The sequence below is a fragment of the Trichechus manatus genome, unplaced genomic scaffold (assembly GCF_000243295.1).
Source record: "Trichechus manatus latirostris isolate Lorelei unplaced genomic scaffold, TriManLat1.0 scaffold00269, whole genome shotgun sequence".
In the NCBI taxonomy this organism is placed as follows: Eukaryota; Metazoa; Chordata; class Mammalia; order Sirenia; family Trichechidae; genus Trichechus; species Trichechus manatus.
In genome coordinates this window covers 2,254,734-2,273,588 of record NW_004444205.1, presented here as the reverse complement: position 1 = coordinate 2,273,588, position 18,855 = coordinate 2,254,734, and positions in this window count along the sequence as shown.

Below are 18,855 nucleotides of genomic sequence, written 5' to 3'. Positions count from 1 at the left end.
TTTCCTAGGAAAACAGAGACTTGGATTTTTAGATTAAAATAATAGACAAAATAGGTGTTTAGGAATTGCCGAAATGATATTATTTTCTCACCTTGGAAAAGAAGTCAAAATAATATTGACTGCATTTAATTCTAGATATTATGTTTTGGTTTAGAATGCATTATTATGTGTAAACTGGAATCAAAGCAAAGTTTGCATTGGTTGGTGACACCTAGTGATAATTGTTTTAATTTCTACGTATAAACTGTGATTCTCTAAGTAGGCTAAAACAATAGGACCAATAACAATTATGATCTCAGCATGCTTTATGCGTAAATAAGGTAATACGACAAAATTGTCCTTCTTCTAATTATAAAAACCTTGGTACTGCTGTGGTTCAGTTCCTATATTTTTGGCTTATGCATTGATTCTGAACTTGACACCTGTGTCATTCCTGTTCAATACAGGCAACTGAGAAACTGATAGCAGCAAATAAATCATCGTTTGAGATGCATAATTAATACACACGCCTTGTATACTATATACATCTCAGGGAACAACATCTAGATATTGAAACTGTTCTGCCCAGGGGGAAGATTAGAGGGAATAGGCCATTTGGGTCACTTCTTTGTCTTCTACCCCTAACAAATAGGTCTTGGATCATTTTTGAAGTGCTTCTGCTCAATTAAGTTGGTCTGTGAATGGGTCAGAATATAATAAATACGTAATTTAATTTCTCTAGATAAATTAGGAGCCATCTGGAACAAACTGGGTAACCACACAGATTAAAAATAAAAGATCTTGGTATTTTCAGTTTTCATTAGGTTACGTTGGGGTAAAAACCAACCCCTAACGCTCAATGTCTTACAACAGCAAATGTTTATTTTCCACTGCTGTTACATTTGGGCTGTGGTTCCCAAGGCTCTGGTCCATGTGTCTACTTCATTCCAGGATCCTTTCTGAAAGATCATTCCCTATGTGGAACCTGTATTTCTCATTTTAGAGGGAAAAAGAAAGCGCCGGAGCACACAAACGTTTTTTTTTCCTACTTCTGCTCAGTTGGAATGCATAAGCAGTTCATTAGCCTTATATTGGCCAAATCGAGTCACGTGCCCAAACCTTACATCAGTGAGGTAGGAACATACACCCTTCTCACAGGGCATTTCTGAAAATCACATGGCAACTGGCAGGGATGTATAATCTTCATATAAGAGGGGAGCAAATAATTGGGAAATCTGCCACACTTGGCAAAATTAAATGCAAGAAAACATAAAAGTCATAAAGCATAAAACAAGAAGAGAAAGATAAGATCAAACTCTCCTTTGTTAAAAAAAATACATTGGATAAAAAAAATACAGCTATATGTTATCTATAGAGTCACAAGGAAAACAGTAAAGTCAGACAAATTAAAGGAATTGGTAAATCTCCCTCATGCAGATATAAACAAAAATAAGCCATGTTGTTGTAGTTGTTAGGTGCTGTGAGTAGATTCTGACTCATGGCGACCATTTGTACAACAGTACTAAACCCTGCCCGGTCCTAGCCATCCTCACAGTCCTTGCTGTATTTGAGCCCATTGTTGCAGCCACTGTGTCAGTAAATTTACTAGAGGGTCTTTTTTGCACTGACCCTCTACTTTACTAAGCATAATGTTCTTTTCCAGTGACTGGTCCCTCCTGAAAACATGTCCAAAGTATGTGAGACAAAGTCTCGTCATCCTCCCTTCTAAGGAGCATTCTGACTGTACTTCTTCCAAGACAGACTTGTTCATTCTTCTGGCAGTCCATGGTATATTCAGTATTCATTGCCAACACCAAAATTCAAAGGCATCAGTTCTTCTTTAGTCTTCCTTATCCATTGTCCAGCTTTTGCATGCATATGAGGTGATTAAAAATACTATGGCTTGGGTCAGGCACACCTTAGTCCTCAAGGTGACAGCTTTGCTTTTTAACACTTTAAGGAGGTCTTTTGCTGCAGATTTGCCCAGTGCAATACGTTGTTTGATTTCTTGACTGCTGTTTCCATGAGCATTGATTATGGATCCAAGTAAACTGAGATCCTTGACAACTTCAGTATTTTCTCCATTTATCACGATGTTGCTTATTGGTCCAGTTGTGAGAATTTTTGTTTTCTTTATGTTGAGGTGTAATCCATACTGAAGGCTGTAGTGTTTGATCTTCATCAGTAAGTACTTCAAATAATGTAGTTGATTTGATCCCTGTGTATTCCATCAGGTGAGATCCATGTGTATTTAAAAAAAAAAAAAAACCCATTGCCGTTGAGTCGATTCCAACTCATAGCGACCCTATAGGACAGAGTAGAACTGCCCTATACGGTTTCCAAGGAGTGCCTGGTGGACTCAAACTGCTGACCTTTTGGTTAGCAGCCATAGCTCTTAACCACTATGCCACCAGGGTGTTACTGTTTATGTTGTTGAAAAAAGGTATTTGCAATGAATAAGTCGTTGGTCTTGCAAAATTCTATCATGCCATCCCCAATGTCGTGTCTATCACCAAGGCCATATTTTCCAACTACCTATCCTTCTTCTTTTTTTTCCAACTTTTGCATTCCAATCACCAGTAATTATCAATGCACCTCAATTGCGTGTTTCATCAATTTTAGTCTGCAGAAGTTTGTAAACATCTTCAATTTCCTCATCTTTGGCATTAGTGGTTGGTGCGTAAATTTGAATAATAGTCGTATTAACTGGTCTTCCTTGTAGGCGTAGAGATATTATCCTATCACTGACAGCGTGGTACTTCAGGCTAGATCTTGAAGTGTTCTTTTTGATGATGAATGTGATGCCATTCCTCTTCCATGTGTCATTCCCCGCATAGTCGACTGTATGATTATCCTATTCAAAATGGGCAATACCAGCCTATTTCAGCTCACTAATATCGATGTTTATGCTTTCCATTTCATTTTTGACGACTTCTAATTTTCCAAGTTTCGTACTTCGTACATTCCGTGTTCTGATTATTAATGGATGTTTGCAGCTGTTTTTTCTCATTTTCAGTCGTGCCACATTAGCAAATGAAAGTCCTGAAAGCCGACTCCATCCACTTCATTAAGGTAGAGTCTACTTTGAGGAGGCAGCTCTTCTCCACTCGTATTTTGAGTGCCTTCCAACCCAAGGGGCTCATTTTCAGGCACTATATCAGACAGTGTTCTGCTGCTATTCATAAGGTTTTCACTGGCTAATTCTTTTAGAAGTAGATTGCCAGGTCCTTCTTACTAGTCTGTCTTAGTCTGGAAGCTCTGCTGAAACCTGTCCACCATAGAGTCAGACAAAATGGAATATAAGTAGTCATTGTAGAAAAAAAAGATCAAGTCATTAGATGCCCCAAAGGCATGTGATTAAATTCAACATCTATTTTCCATAATAATTATTTGTAAACTAGGAATAAAAAGATTCTTCCTCAATATTATAAGTGTATTTAACTCAAACCAGAAGCCAGTACCATATTTAATATCGAAAACAGAGTCAATCTCACTAAAGTCAGCAACAATACAAGGATGTCTTCTATTCCTACTATAATTCACTTTTCTTCTGGAAGATACAGCCAATGCTGTATGTTTAGGAAAATACTGGAAAGGTAGGAGGAAAAAAAAAGCACTGTTTGCAGAAAATATCTACACGAAAACTTAAGAGAGGAAACCTTAAAACTATTAGAATGAATATAAATCTTAATAAAGCAGCTGGTTGCAAGATAATTATACAAAAATTAATACTGCTTCTATAAAACAATAATCAGTTAAAATATAATAGAAAAAGATTCTTTATTGACAACACAACCACCTTCTTAGTAAGTATCATGACTTCATTTTTCAGACCACAGAAAATTTGATCAAGGATTGGCTCCTGACCAATCCTCATATGTGACTCCTGGCAGTCACACATAAGCCATCTAGGAGCCTCTGAGCTGCCCATACTAGGTGATATGTATTTATTAATGACTCTCTGAACCAATCAGATTCTCTCTATTAATGTGAAACCCACTTAAAGACAGCCATTAGAGTATCTCAGAAGCTGAGCCACACACAGGGAGAAGGGAGTTAGTATAGCCGAAAGTCAGTAGGTGCTTTGAAATGTAGCAGAGAAGCAGGGAAGGCAATGAGAGCAGAGGAGGGAGATTCAGGCAGAGAAGTGGACTTGGAGGAACTGAGGCCCACATATGGTGCACTGGTGGAGTTGTTTTGTCATTCCACCCAGACAATTTCCCTTGTTACATAAGGAGTTCTGATTGGATTAGCTGTGGAAATGGAAGTAAAAATACAAGGCCATCTGAATGTGTAACCATATCTTACAGCCTAAAATTGCCAAACACAGATGCCATTTGCAATAGCAACAAAAAATACTAAAAACTTACTAAAATGTCTATAATAAAAGATCTGTTTAAAGGAAAAGTACAATATTTTAAATCAAGAATAATTGAACAAATGGAGAATTATATATCAGAGCCGAGAAGATTCAACAAAGATGTCAGCTAGACACAATTTAATTTATGAATTTAAATGAAAATTTAATCAAAATATAAATGGGATATTTAGAAATTTCTCAAAATTGTCTTAAATATCCTCTCAAAGGTTCAAATAGATGAGCTACTTTCAGGAGTATAAGTTGTTGTTGGCTGCCGTCAAGTCAATTACAAATCATGATGACCCCATGTGTTATAGAGTCGTACTGCTCCATAGGGTTTTCTTGTCTGTGATCTTAATGGAAGCAGATTGCCAGGTCTTTTCTTCCACAGTACCTCTGGTGGGTTCAAATCGCCAACCTTTAGGTTAACTCATTGCCATCGAGTTGATTCTGACTCATAGCGACCCTACAGGACAGAGTAGAACTGCCCCATAGGATTTCCAAGGAGCAGCTGGTGAATTCGAACTGCCAATCTTTTGGTTAGCAGCGGATCTCTTAACCACTGCGTACAGTCGAGTGTAAACCATTTGTGCCACTTAGGGACCTTCTGGAGTATAGATTAAAGAAATATTCAGATCTAAGACGTGGCATACTTTATAATAGTAAAATCTGAAAATATCTAACATATTTAAATAGATTGTGGTATATTCTTACTAAGGAAAACAACTAAGTCATTTAATGTTTCAAAAATATTTAATTACATTGACAACTATTTATATTATACTTAAAGTAAAAATTAAAATAGTCTACATATTAAGTAAACATTTTGTTAAAAAACTATCCCTCTATCATGAATAATTACCACTCTAAATTTATAGTCCGAAGCATTAAGTCTGGGCAATTAGATTGTAAGCATTTTTATTTTATTTTCTAATATGTACATTTTTAAATTTTCTTAAAATTCTCCAGTGAAAAAATATTTTTATAATAACACATTAAATGCTATTAGAACGTTTTAAAAAGGCTAAATCAGCAACAAGAACCTTGAACAGATTATAACAAATAGTAGAACTGAGTAAATATTTGTAGAATGAATAAATGGCCAAGATAATTTTGAAAGAGACCTGTTGAGGGATGGTGAAGTTGACACTCCCAATAACATGTTGTTGTTAGTTGCTGTCAAGTCTATTCCAACTCATGGTGACTCTATGTGTGCAGAATAGAACTGCTCTATAGGGTTTTCTAGGGCTGTGACCTTTGGAAAGCAGATCTCCAAGCCTGTCTTAGGAGGTACCCCTGGGTGGGTTCGAACTGTCAGCGTTTTGGCTGGTAGTCTAGCACTTTACTGTTTGCACCACCCAGGGACTCATCCCAATAACATAACATTTTAAAATCACAATAATTTACTATTGAAATGAATGCAAAAATAATCCATTAAAAGAAATAAAAAGTTCAGCAACAAATCCATGTACATAAAAGAATTTAGTATATGATAAAATTTTATTCATTGTGTGTCATGGATTGATTTATGTCCCCCCAAAATATCTGTCAACATGGCTTGACCATGATTCCCAGTATTGTGTGATTGTCCACCATTTTGTCATGTGATTTTCCTACGTGTTGTAAATCCTATCTCTATGATGTTAATGAGATGGGATTAGCGGCAGTTATGTTAATGACGCAGGACTCAATCTACGAGATTAGGTGGTGTGTTAAAGCAATCTCTTTTGAGATATAAAAGAGAAGTGAGCAGAGAGACATGATGACCTCATACCACCAAGAAAGAAGCACCTGGAGCATAGTGCATGCTTTGGACCTGGGGTCCCTGTGCTGAGAAGCTCCTTGACCAGGGGAAGATTGATGACAAGGACCTTCCCCCAGAGCCAACAGAGAGAGAAAGCCTTCTCCTGGAGCTGGCTCCCTGAATTTGGCCTTTTGGCTTCTAAACTGTGAGAGAATAAATTTCTCTTTGTTAAAGCCATCCACTTGTAGTATTTCTGTTATAGCAGTACTAGATTACTAAGACAGCATGGAAGGGGACCTCTACTTCATACATGGTTCTAAGAAAATCGGGTAGAATTTGGGGGATAAAAACGAACTCTACATTCTATGTCGTGAAACACCATACACAAATTTAACAGAAAAAGAGAAAAAAAAATCTGCAACAGTTTTAGCTACCTTAATGTATACAGGGTTTTTTGTTTTGTTTTTTGTTTTTTTTTGCAAAACAGAAAGAAAGAGAGACAGAAAAAAGGAAGGAAGGAATAAGGAAAGAAAGAAAAAGGAAAAGAAAAAAAGCATTACCTATAAAAATTGGCTGCTGGTTCTAGAACATGAATAAACAACTAACAAATGGAAAAAAAAATACAAATGGACCATAATCATGTACTAAACTGAACTAGAAACCAAAGGAACAATTAAAATGATACCTCATTTGGGCCTCTGACACGGTTTCTTTAAAAGTGACACCATATCGCCTGGGGTGAATCATTCATGGGATTAAAACAGGTATACTTTTCTGGGAGGCAGTTGGTCTGCCTGTGTGCATGAACAGCTTAAAGTGTGGCCTAATGATTCAAGCTCTAGGAATTTGAATGAATCAAAGATCCAAACATAGATTCATGCACAAGTGTGTTCATTATGGTGCTACTTATAATAGCAAAATACTGGAAACAACTTTAATGACTAACATAAGGAATTAATTTAATAAATCTAATTATTTGTATGATATACATTAATATAAAATCACATTTTAGAAGAGGATTAAAGTGGAGTGAAAATAACCTCACAATATATTATCAAGTACAATCTTTGGATTACAAAATACTATCTGCAATATGAATGCAACTTCTGTAAGAATAAATTTGTGTTTGTGTGTATCTGAGAAAAATCAGTAGAATATTAGGATACCGAGCTATTAACGGTTTCTGCTAGATGGTAGGGCTACAGGGGATTTTTATTTTCTCTCTCATTCAATTATGTCTGTCTCAAATTTTCTTTAAATAATATGTTTCCACTGATAATATCAACTACTTGTTGTTTTTATTTAATTCAGGTAATTTCTGTTGTGTTCACTTTTCCAGGAAAAATTCTTATTTATAATTCTTTTCTTAATTCCAGCACATCTTCTCCTCTCCTTCATGCCCTACTTTATTTGGATATGTTTCGTACAGGCTGTGTTAAGGTGCATTGAAGTCTGTATTCTTTTCAGTTGTATGTTGCTTACATTAAAGGCTTTGCAAAGTCCATGTCTTAAATTCCATCACTTCTTGTATAAATTGTGCATACGCAGTAAATATAGGATGCATGTATGAGGATTATAAAGAGTAGAAAGTGCATACAGATCATTCAGGCACCAAGTAAGCTAAAGAGCCGAATTCATCCTTTATGGCGAATTGAGTCACTCTGAAGAAATTCCTATCATCCGTGAATCCTGGTAGAATGTTTACCCCTTCATTTACATTCCCACAACACCTAGCACATACCGTTTTATAAAGATTCTCACATTAGTTTTGTGACTGTTTTTCTCGAAGACTTTGAACTCCTCACCCGTCATATATATCACCATATACCTAGCATGTAGGGATGTTTGCTCCATCGTAGTTGCTCAGTAAATTCTCGTTAAATGAATGAATGGGTTTAACAGTGGAAGAAAGAACATGGAAAATGGGAGCAGTGTTAAACAGCAGAGGAGAAAAGGTCCTGGGGCTGTAAAGATTCACATTTGTCCTCTACTACAACTTAGTCATAGGACCTAGTACAAGTCACTTCTCTTCTATGTAAAAGGGGACATTTGGATTAGATGGTTCTTACGTTTCTTTCAACTTTGGAAATCTGGGAACCTAACAATGAATTTAACAGCACTGACTGAATATTAATATGAACCCAGAGCTGAGGGTCTGATTTGCAGTTTATTTTGTCAGTTTTTCTTGCCTGCAGTGGGATTTTTCCCTAGTCTTGAGGCCCAAACATTTCATCTACCCAACTGCAGCAAATGAACGTATAAATTGACATTTTGACAGTAGAATAGCAGAATGATCTGATATGTAGCTCTTAAATAGCAAAAGAGGGAGGCTGAAGGGGAAGCAAGTATATATACACTTAGTGGAGACGGTCTGTGAATTCATAACTGCTCTTTTAGGGAAGCACTGTAGAAAGGCAGTACACTCTTGCCCCAGTTACAGAAAAGCACTTTTGTTCCAGTAATGGACTAACTTAAAATGTAATTTTTATTGTCAAATATAACTTTCAGGTCTATCCACATACCAGAAATAATCAACACTTTCTCAAGGTAAAATGCAGTGTGTAATAAACTCACACATTAGTAAATATCTTCCCCCCGCTGCCGAAACGTCAAGGATAAATTTGCTGAAGTTTTCCACAGTCCAGATGTCCTTGAAAACCTTGTCTGTGGCTGATTGCCTAGAGCCAACCAATGCAAAGCAAACAATGACTGAAATTGAGAATTATTGAAAGCATCCCAAACTCAAGTGAGCCCAGTTTAAATAAGATGTTCCTCAATCAAAATATATGTCCTTCCCTCCGCCCCCCGTAATTTGTACCCCGATTCAAGAGAAGAAATGGGATCGTCTAAGATGTTTAGGTCATGGGTGCGGATGTTCTGGTCCAAGGGCTCAGTCTAGCCCTCTGTTTAACTAAGCCAAGTCCCGAGGCCATCTCTGTTAGAACTACATTTTGAATTTTCAAAATGGCATTGCAAATTTTTGATGGCAAAAGTCTATTAGGTGGTATGAAATAGATATTATTAGCAATATAGCTGTTTTTCTACAAAGTAAAATGTAACACACCCTACTTTTCAGAATAGGAAATTGGAATTTTTAAGTGTTAAAATGAGGCAAAGAGAAGATTTCAAAAGATTTAGCTAGTAAGCATTAGAAATTGGTTGAAATGTTTAAAACAACTTACTGCAATGTTCTCCATATATTCATATATGAAAAATATAAATACATCTGTAGGACAGGATCAAAAGTCCCTGGGTGGCGCTACTAACCAAAAGGTTGACAGTTCAAATTCTCCCAGAGGCACCTTGGAAGAAAGGACTGTTGATCTACTTCCGAAAAATCAGCCATTGAAAACCCTATGGAAGGAAATTCTACTCTGATACATGGAGTCGCCAGGAGTCTGAATTGACTCCATGGCAACTGGTTTGGTTTTGATTATAGGATAGGATCAGTATGTTGACTTTTGATTCTCCTTCTATCTGTTACACTTCCACGGTGATGTAGTGGTTAAGCATTTGGCTGCTAACGAAAAAGTGGGTAATTTAAATCCACCAGCCCCTCCTTGGAAACCCTATGGGGGCAGATCTACTCTGTCCTATAGGGTCACTATGAGTAGGAATGGCTTGATGGCAATGGTTTTTTTTTTTTTTTGATTATTATACTTTCTACTGCTCTTCTCCATGTAAGCGTCTTGTGTGCGTGTGTGTGTTTAGGTGCGCATGTGTGCATATATCTTCAAGCATTCCGTGAGTATGTATTTCTATGACATTGTTCCTTCTTTGTTTTTTAAAAAACATATTTCTTCCTTTGAGTTTGTAACTTTCCTTTTCCTAGAGTTTTCCATTCTGTTTTTTCTATTTCCAGTCCTATCTTTCTTCCTTATCTGGCCATAATATAGATCAAAGATTGGCAAGCTATGGCTCGTGGGATTGTATTAGAACATAGTCGTGCCCATTTGTTTACATCTTCTATGACGGCTTTGCCCTACAAAAACAGAATTAAGTAGATGCCGCAGGCACTGTCTGATATGACTTATAAAGCCTAAAATATTTACTATCGGGTCCTTAAAAAAATTACTGACTCCTGAGGTAGGTAATAAGTATACTTCCAAGTTTTTTTGTTGTTGAATAGATGTGTTATTTCCCAAGGTATAAGCACAACACGTGTTCCATGGGGGCAGTTCATGAAAAAAGTTCCCCTGTCAAATAAGTCTGGGAAATTCTGCAAACTTAAGTCTTGACTACTTTTGAGCTTTGCAACATACATTATCATATGAGGAGCTTTGACAAGTCCTGCAGAAAAGAAACCTGTTTAAACCATTTTAGCTTAGTTATTGCAAAGGTGGCAAATGGTAGCTTCCCTCTCAAACCTTTTAAACATTAACCAATGCCCCCAGGAAATGGTGTTCCAAAAGCCATTGTTTAGAAAATGCTAGGATAGACCTTTATTCTTTAACCTGGATGAGTAGATTATCTTATTTATTGTTCTAAAATAACTATCCTTCAATTATTACTATTTGTAAATCTGAGACGCCATTGAAAAAGTCCTCCCTGTCCTTGTTTTAGAAGCCCTAATCGGGATGGAATAGAGAAGAAAGGAAGGAGCACCAGAAAGAATATTAAATGCTTTCCAAAATGATGAAATTCCGTATATTGACTTCAATGTATCAGCCTCATTCCTCCAAGTGGGCGTGACCTAGATTCAAGAGGGGAGAGGCACTGCTATTTAAGCCTTAGAAAGAGAATCAGCATGTAAATATGCTCGTGTAATGGTAAGATTAAATATATTCCTTGTCACTGCGACTTACTCTGAGAAAATGTAAGGTTCTGTGCTTGCAAAAGTGATGGCAAAAGTGATGGAAGAGCCAAAAAATAAACAATGTAAGAAAAACTAGGATTCACTTCTTTTCCAAAGATGAGAAAATAGAGTGATTTACCGAGAGATTTTAAGAACAGGAATTATTGGTGGCCACTGATCCCAACGGAGATTTCTAAAGGATAAATTTTATTCATTTTATTCTCTGTTAGGCACTGGCATAAAACCACAAAGAAGACGCCGTTCCTCCTTTGATGTAAATAACAGGCAGAAATGCATGGCGTTAACACGAGAGAATGCACTGGGACAGAGGCATGCACGGGTCCTGTGGAAGCACTGATGAGGAGGTACCTGACTCTGCTAGGTGGCTGGAGATGCAATGAAGGGGTATGGGCATCAGGGACATTTTCACAGAGAAGCTGCCTGCCAGTATTTCCTAAAAGGAAGAACTGCTTCCATATATTGAAAGAGATTGCCTTAAGCTCTTCCTTACAAGTTCCTTGTAAGCTGCATCTGAGAGATGTGGTCATTCTTATAAGCAACTTACACCGTCAACTAAATTACAAGCTGTATGAGAGCTGGGATCTTTGTTGTTATTGTTTTCCTTACGCTCTGCATTGTACCTAGCAGCCGAGCAGTAGGACTGTTGTTGGAACGGAGTAAGAGGGCGTCTTGCCTTGGTTTCTTTACTTCTGAGGGCCTGCTCTGATCCTCTACCAGCTGTGCTTCTGCCTAGGGATGAAAGGTCCACTTGGAGCTCAAGTCCCATGCCCTCACTGTAGACCACATATCAGCTTCCAAGGCATGTGTGGGCCTCTTCCTTGGTTCCATCCTTCCATCCATTTGAAGCTGTACACTCTGCTGGTATATGCATGTCTAGGTCTGAGGATTGGCTAAGGGCTAGCTTTTTGCTGAGGGGGAGGTGAATGGAGGATGGAGGTTGGACATGTGGGCTGGGTGTCCACATTGCCTGTGTATGCAACCCCTGTGTGACAGAGCCGAGGTCAAGGGAAGAGAAGGGGGCCAGGCTGAGACTGTCTCTTTACTGGTCAAGGTAGAGGGATAAACCATGTATTATTTAATTCTCTGCTAGATTGACAAAGCTTTCTGAGACCCACAAATTTTAGGTGCAGTTGGCCTAGCAGAGTGCCTTGCTTAATATAGAGAGTTAAAATATATTTGTGAATTGATTTACAATTTGGAAACTATTGAATATGCTAAAATTATATAATAATAACATTTATTATATAATTTCACATATAACTAAGGAATTTTTTCAGCTGCTGAAAAGAATATTTAATATATTTATTACGTGTGGAGTCCCTGGGTGACACAAATGGTTAAGTGCTTAACTACAAACCGAAAGGTTGGTGGTTCAGACTCACCCAGAGGTGCCTCGGAAGAAAGGCCCAGCAATCTGCTTCTGAAAGATCGCAGCCTTGAAAACCCTATGGAGTGCAATTCTGCTCTGGAACATGTGGGGTCGCCATGAGTTGGAATCAACTAGACAGCGCTGATTATCAGCCTTTAGTTTTCATTAAAATCATTGAGGGTGGTTATTTAAAATGCAGGGGGAAGTACTTCAAGAATCTTCGCACTTAGCTCAGATGCCTAAATAACTACCAAGAGATTGTTTCTTCTGTTGTATGGCATCAGGCATTAGCTGGACTGTCTGTTCCCCAATTTATGTGTTATGTCCTTTGGCATTGGAACTGCATGATTACATCTATATTCAGTTGCTTTCCTGATTCTTCAGTGGCTCTATCTGGATTTTTTTTTTCTCCCTGGAAAGAGGAGAAGGCTGTTTGGAGGCTCTTGCTGGGACAATCTGAACGTAAACATACTCCATGGTAGGAGCCCAAGCCCCAAAGGCCAACTAGTATTCCCTAAGTGTGCACACCCATACCTGGGGTTCTTCTGATCAGATGTAAGTCTGAGGGCTTTCCCACTTGTCTGCCAAGACTGAGGGACAATCAAGATAATTTTGTTTTGTATGTTTTTAAAAAAATTGATCTGAAATGTGTACATATGATGACTTGCGACTGTATGTGGTCTGTCTATACACCATTTTTTACAATATTTCACCTGTGGTAAATGAACTCCTCTAGTGTACATGGTACTTCTCTCCTGAAGTTTGGCATATGACCATTGTGACCTTGTGCACACACAGAAATCCAGAGTTTCATGAGTAGGCTATCTAGATTCTGTTTCAAAGTAGAACTTTGCATTTCAGCAAGCTTGCAAAAAAGAACATTTATAGAGAAAGCAATTTTCTTCTTTTTTAAAAAATTATCTTTAATTCTTCTGCTTATGTCAAAGAAAACATCTTGTCTTTACTAGCTCTCTCACGTTTGTCAGGAGACCCTAGGTGGTACAAACAGTACGCTTGGCTGCTGACTGAAAGACTGGAGGTTTGAATCCACCCAAAGGTGCCTCAGAAGAAAGGCCTGGTGATGTACTTCCAACAAATCAGCCATGAAAACCCTATGGAACACAGTTCTACTCTGACACACGTGGGGTTGCCATGAGTTGGAGTCAACTCAATGGCAACTGGTTAACTGTAATTTTTTTTGTCTTTTTTTTAAAATTGTGCTTTAAGTGAAAGTTTGCAGTTCAAGTCAGTTTCTCATGAAAGCAATCTTCTTTACACTAATTTTCTGTACGGTAATGTTAGCCAGGTGACTCAAAAGTTAGTGTACCTCCCTAAGTGTCCAACTTACTACTAGTGAGTAACTGAGGAACTGGGGAGTAAAGAGCCCAGTATTAGTTAAGTCTGCATTTCTGCAGCAAATCATACATACTTGCTTATGTAAGTCCAACAGTGTCAATGAATCTTTCTGTGCAGAGAATTTACAGCTTAGAGGATGATCAGACTGACTTATAACTTGCATATGTGGTTTTTAAGCTTTATGTTTAATAGACCCAGTTGTTTAGTCCTGACAAAATAGCTGCATTAGGTAACATGTGCATATCTTGTCTTTCTAATCTGGAATGATTTTCAAATTATGGCTCTTGTCTATGATTGCATACAACAGCTGTCATCTTAACTCCTGTAACTGTAGCTTTGGCAGTGCAAAAAAACAAATCTACCTCTTGGGTTGTTCAGAGTAAGACCCTTGTCCTAACTTTCTGCTAATTTCCATGGAAACTTACTTAGCATTTAAACAGTAGCACCCTCCAAAAGAAGCTCTGGAAGCATAGGAAACTAATAAAATAATAAAGCTAATTAATAAAAAGTAGTTTCCCATGGTGGGGGGTGGGGTGGGGAGGAGTGGGACTTGGCCAAACCTGGGACAAGGTGGGAAGAATATTTTTTTACTTTAACTTTTTATGTTAAAAAAAGAAATTGAACTTGTAAATATATTACCTATTTAAAAACTAAATTCACAAATTAAATAAGGAAAAAGCAGTCAATCCAATAGAAAAATGGGCAAAAGACTTGAACAGACACTTCACAAAAAAAGATATCCAAATGGCCAGTAAAGATGTGAAAAGGTGATCAACTTCATTGGTCTTCAGGGGAATGTAAATTAAAACCACAGTAAGGTACCACATCTCAACCAGAATGGTTAAAATGAAAAAGAAAATACCATACATTTGTGAGGACGGAGAGCAACTGGAATTCCTACACATTGTAGATGGATTGTGCAATGGTTCAACCACTTTAGAAACTTTTTGGCAGGATCTCTGAAAGTGAAAATATGCATACCAGATGACCCAGCAATTCCACTTGTCAGTAAAATGCTCAAAAGAAATGTTGCACATGTGCATCAAAGACATGTACTAGAATGTTCATAGAAGCACTGTTTGTAATTGCCCCAAACTAGAAACCACACAAATATTCAACTAGAGTTGAGTGGATAAATAAATTGTGATACACTCATGCAATGGAATATCTTACATTAATGAGAATGAACAATCTGTAACTATATGAATGAATGATTGAATCTCACAAAAATCTTGGTAGGAATGACCTGCGTGCTAGTTCCATGACTGTGTTCAACTTGTGAAGATGTGTTGCATTTTTCTGCATATAAATTATAATTAAAACACAGTGACACCTTAAAACAGTGCAACCCAGGATCTAAGGAGTTACTTCTGCTCTAGTAGAGTGAATTTGTCAAAGCAATCCCCAGTTTTCCAAAGCCATAGAACATACAGTTATGGGATGTGACGAACATTACTTTCTGTTTGGAGCATCAACTATAATTCAAGATCCAGTCAGAGCCCAATGAACTGTGAGCAAGATTTCACAGGATTTGGCAAAGTTGCTTCTAGAAACCCACGAGCATAAATCCACAGGTTTATTGCTCAATAAGTGCCTCCTTCATCACACACTGAAATGGTCCCTTTTAGGCTAGTTTTGAAAAGCAAACTTAAAAAAAGGAAAAATGGGAGGGGGGATTCAGCTTGCCAAAACTGAGTTATCAACTGCTAAAAGGTCAGAATTTTGGAGCTGACAGTGCGTGAAGTGGAAAAGCCCATTGAGAGAGAAACATAAGCGCCAACTTTGATGAGACTTGTACTAGCACCCAAGACCACCTGAAGATGTCTGAATTATCAGCAGGGATACTGCAGCTCATGAACTGCATCCCTAAGAGCTTTACTCGTGCCTTGGCTTGCCCAGAGAGAAATAATGGCTTGTCTGTTGCATATGTATTATGCTCAGCCAACCACACCAAAAGCAAAAGTGAGGCTGTCAGTTTCACTGGGAAGACAGAGCATATGTTGTTCTCGCTTTCACTGTTTCCAACACTGTTTCCCAGTGAATAAGCAGTTGGGGCAGAAATGTTGACAGAAACATGATTAAGTGGTCAGAGGTTTGACAAGATTGGCAAAACACTACCCTGTAGTGTCCAATATGGTAGCCACTAGCCACATGTGGCTATTTAAATATAAGCTAAATAAAATTAAAAATTCATATTCTCAGTAGCCACATATTGGTTACCCTATTGGATGGCTCAGATTATAGAATATTTTTATCCTGCAGAAGTTTCTGTTTGACAACACTGCCCTAGGCCGGGGGTCAGAAAACTAAGTCCCGTGGGCTAAATCTGGCCTACCACCTGTTTGTGTCAATACAGTTTTATTGGAACTCAGCTTATTCATTTACGTACTGTCTCTGGCTGCTTTCGAGCTACAGTAGCAGAACTGAGTAGTTGCAGTGGAGACCATCTGGCTCACAAAGCCTAAAATGTTTAGTATCTGCCCCTTTACAGAAAATGTTTGCTGATCCCTGCCCTAGGCTGTTCTTGATCGTGTCACTTTAGAGATTTTCCATAGAAATGCCCAAAGACGTCATGGAAATACTGGGGGCTTTCTGTTCAAGAGATCCCACAGAACCTTCCTTTGGGCTGCAGATTATGACTAGAAACGTGTATTAAGAGGCCTATGCAGTCTCCTACAGAGTCTGCTTAGTTACAAGCAGAGACTGACTCCCTGGAGGGAAGAAAAACAGTTCCACCTGTTTTTGTCTGTAAAGTTTATTGGAATTCAGCTCATTCATTGGTGCCTTAACACTATTCTTGATGCTGGGGGGAAAATGAATAACACAAAACCCACCCTCAAGCAGCTTAACTGGTAAGCAGGAAGATGAAGCAGGTCATTCGCCTGCCTTTCAGCCATATGTCAATTAGAGTGCTGAGAGGTCTGCCTTCTCTAAATGCACACACAATTATCAGTAAGAGCCCCAGAGATGGGGCCTGCCTGCATGCATGGCGCTGGGTAGACATGGTAATGGCCATGGTGCCCCTTCCCCTAGGCTGAAGCATACCTGCAGGTGGTCAGGCTAGTTTGAGATGAGGCTTTAAGTGCAAGTAGTTTATCTGGGAGGTGATGATCCTGGGAATCACTGGAATAGGAGTGGAGAAGTGAGACAGCGAAGGGAAGGAAGCCGAGATGGGTAGGATTAATGAGAATATTACTTCTGTGGCCATCTGTGGCAGAATCCCACTAGGGATCTCTGGGAGATGGTGTAGAGCACATCTCAGTTTTCCCATGTGAGGGGCAAGCAAGCAAAGGTGTTTATCCACCACATCCATCTTCAGTGGTTGAGGGCTGCTTCTAGAGACGTCAGTTCCACACCACACCCACAACCCCACCATACACACACACCATCCCCCACAGCCTGCCCTGCATATGAGTTGAGAATATTCCTGCAGTGAGAGAAAGTCCTCAGGTAGAGATTCAGGTGGCCACAGCAAGAAAAGCCTCTGAGGTGCTCAGTCTGCATTGAAGTGAATCAGAGTCTCCTAGGAAGTGGCAGAAGGCCACACTGACCCCTTCAGTCCCTGAAGGAAGGCCCTGTAAGCTTCCCATGCGTCCAGCTGCCTCACAGCTGTGAGAAGGGAAGGTGGGTGGGAACTCCTTGCTGATCATGTCTACCTCGTTCATTACTGTGTGCACGGAAAAACAAACAAACCTTTGCCGTTGAGTCGATTCCAACTCATAGCGACCGATAGGGCAGAGTAGAGTCGCCCCGTAGTGTTTCCATGGCCGTAATCTTTACAGAAGCAGACTACCACATCTTTCTCCAGTGGAGTGGCTGGTGGGTTCAAACTGCCAAATTTTCAGTTAGTAGTCGACCGCTTAACCACTGCGCCACCAGGGTTCCTTGCCAGGCACATAGTAGGTGCTTAATATACATTTGCTAAATCAATCTATGATTGAATACCTTTGTTGTTGATTCTCTCAGGATCATTGAATTTATTTAAATTCAGAAAATATTAAACAAAAGGGATATAAATATAATATGATTTTACTGAATAGCTAGGGTGTGTAAGAAATATGACATTATTTTACTTTTCAAAGTTTAATTTGATACTCAGCTCTCATCCTACTGCTGGCCTGTTCATGGTCCAAGCTGTCATGTTCTGTTGCAGGCTCTGGGATTTTGCTGGCATCAGTACCCTAAAGTCTCAGGTCCAGCCTCTCTGGGAACATAATTCTGCCTTTCCCTTCGAGGTCTCACAGGGGTGTTGTGAATACATGGTGGGCGGGCCCTGATGATAACAGAACACAGAACCCCAAACCACTATCCCTTCCTAATCTGGAGGGGAGTCCCTGGGTGATGCAAGTGGTTACCTAAGGACTCGACAACTAGCCAAAAGATTGGCGATTTGAACCTACCCAGAGGTACCTTGGAAGACAGGCCTGGTAATCTGCTTCTCAAAGGTCATACCCTTGGAAACCCTATTCTGAACACATGAGGTCACCATGCGTTGAAATTAACTTGACAGCAACTAACAACAATATAAAAATACACACAGAGCACCTGACTGGTTGGGAGTAACCCCATTCCCTCAGGGTTTACTACTTCCCCCTCAGCCCATCTCTCCGTTTAAAACAAACAAAAACCAAACTCGTTGACATGGAGTCTACTCTGACTCATGGTGACCCCATGAGTGCAGAGTAGGAACTGCTCCATAGGGTTTTCAAGGCTCTGACCTTTCAGAAGCAGATTACCAGGCCTTTCTTCTCAGGTGCCTCTGGGTGGGTTCAAACCACCAACCTTTTGGTTAGTAGTTGAACGCTTAACCGTTTGTGCCACTCAGGGACTCCTCTCTCCATCTAGAGCCTGAGAATACTCAATAATATTTCCCTCAGATATTTTGACTAGAAAGGGGGGTTGTCTTTAAGGAACACAAATGGACATGAGGCAAAGCCTAGCCATTTCCTTGCAATGGAGAAAAGAAACACACAAAAAGAACAATACACATATAATAGTATCTCAGTAAATTATCCCTGTGGAAGTGTCGTGGATTGAATTGGGTCCCCCAAAAATATGTGTATCAATTTTGCTAGGCCATGATTCCCAGTATTGTGTGGTTGTCCTCCATTTTGTGATTGATTTTCCTGTATGTTGTAAATCCTAATCTCTGCCTGTGGTTAATGAGGCAAGATTGGATTATGTTGAAGAGGATTAGGGTAGGATGTAACACCCTTGCTCAGGTCACATCC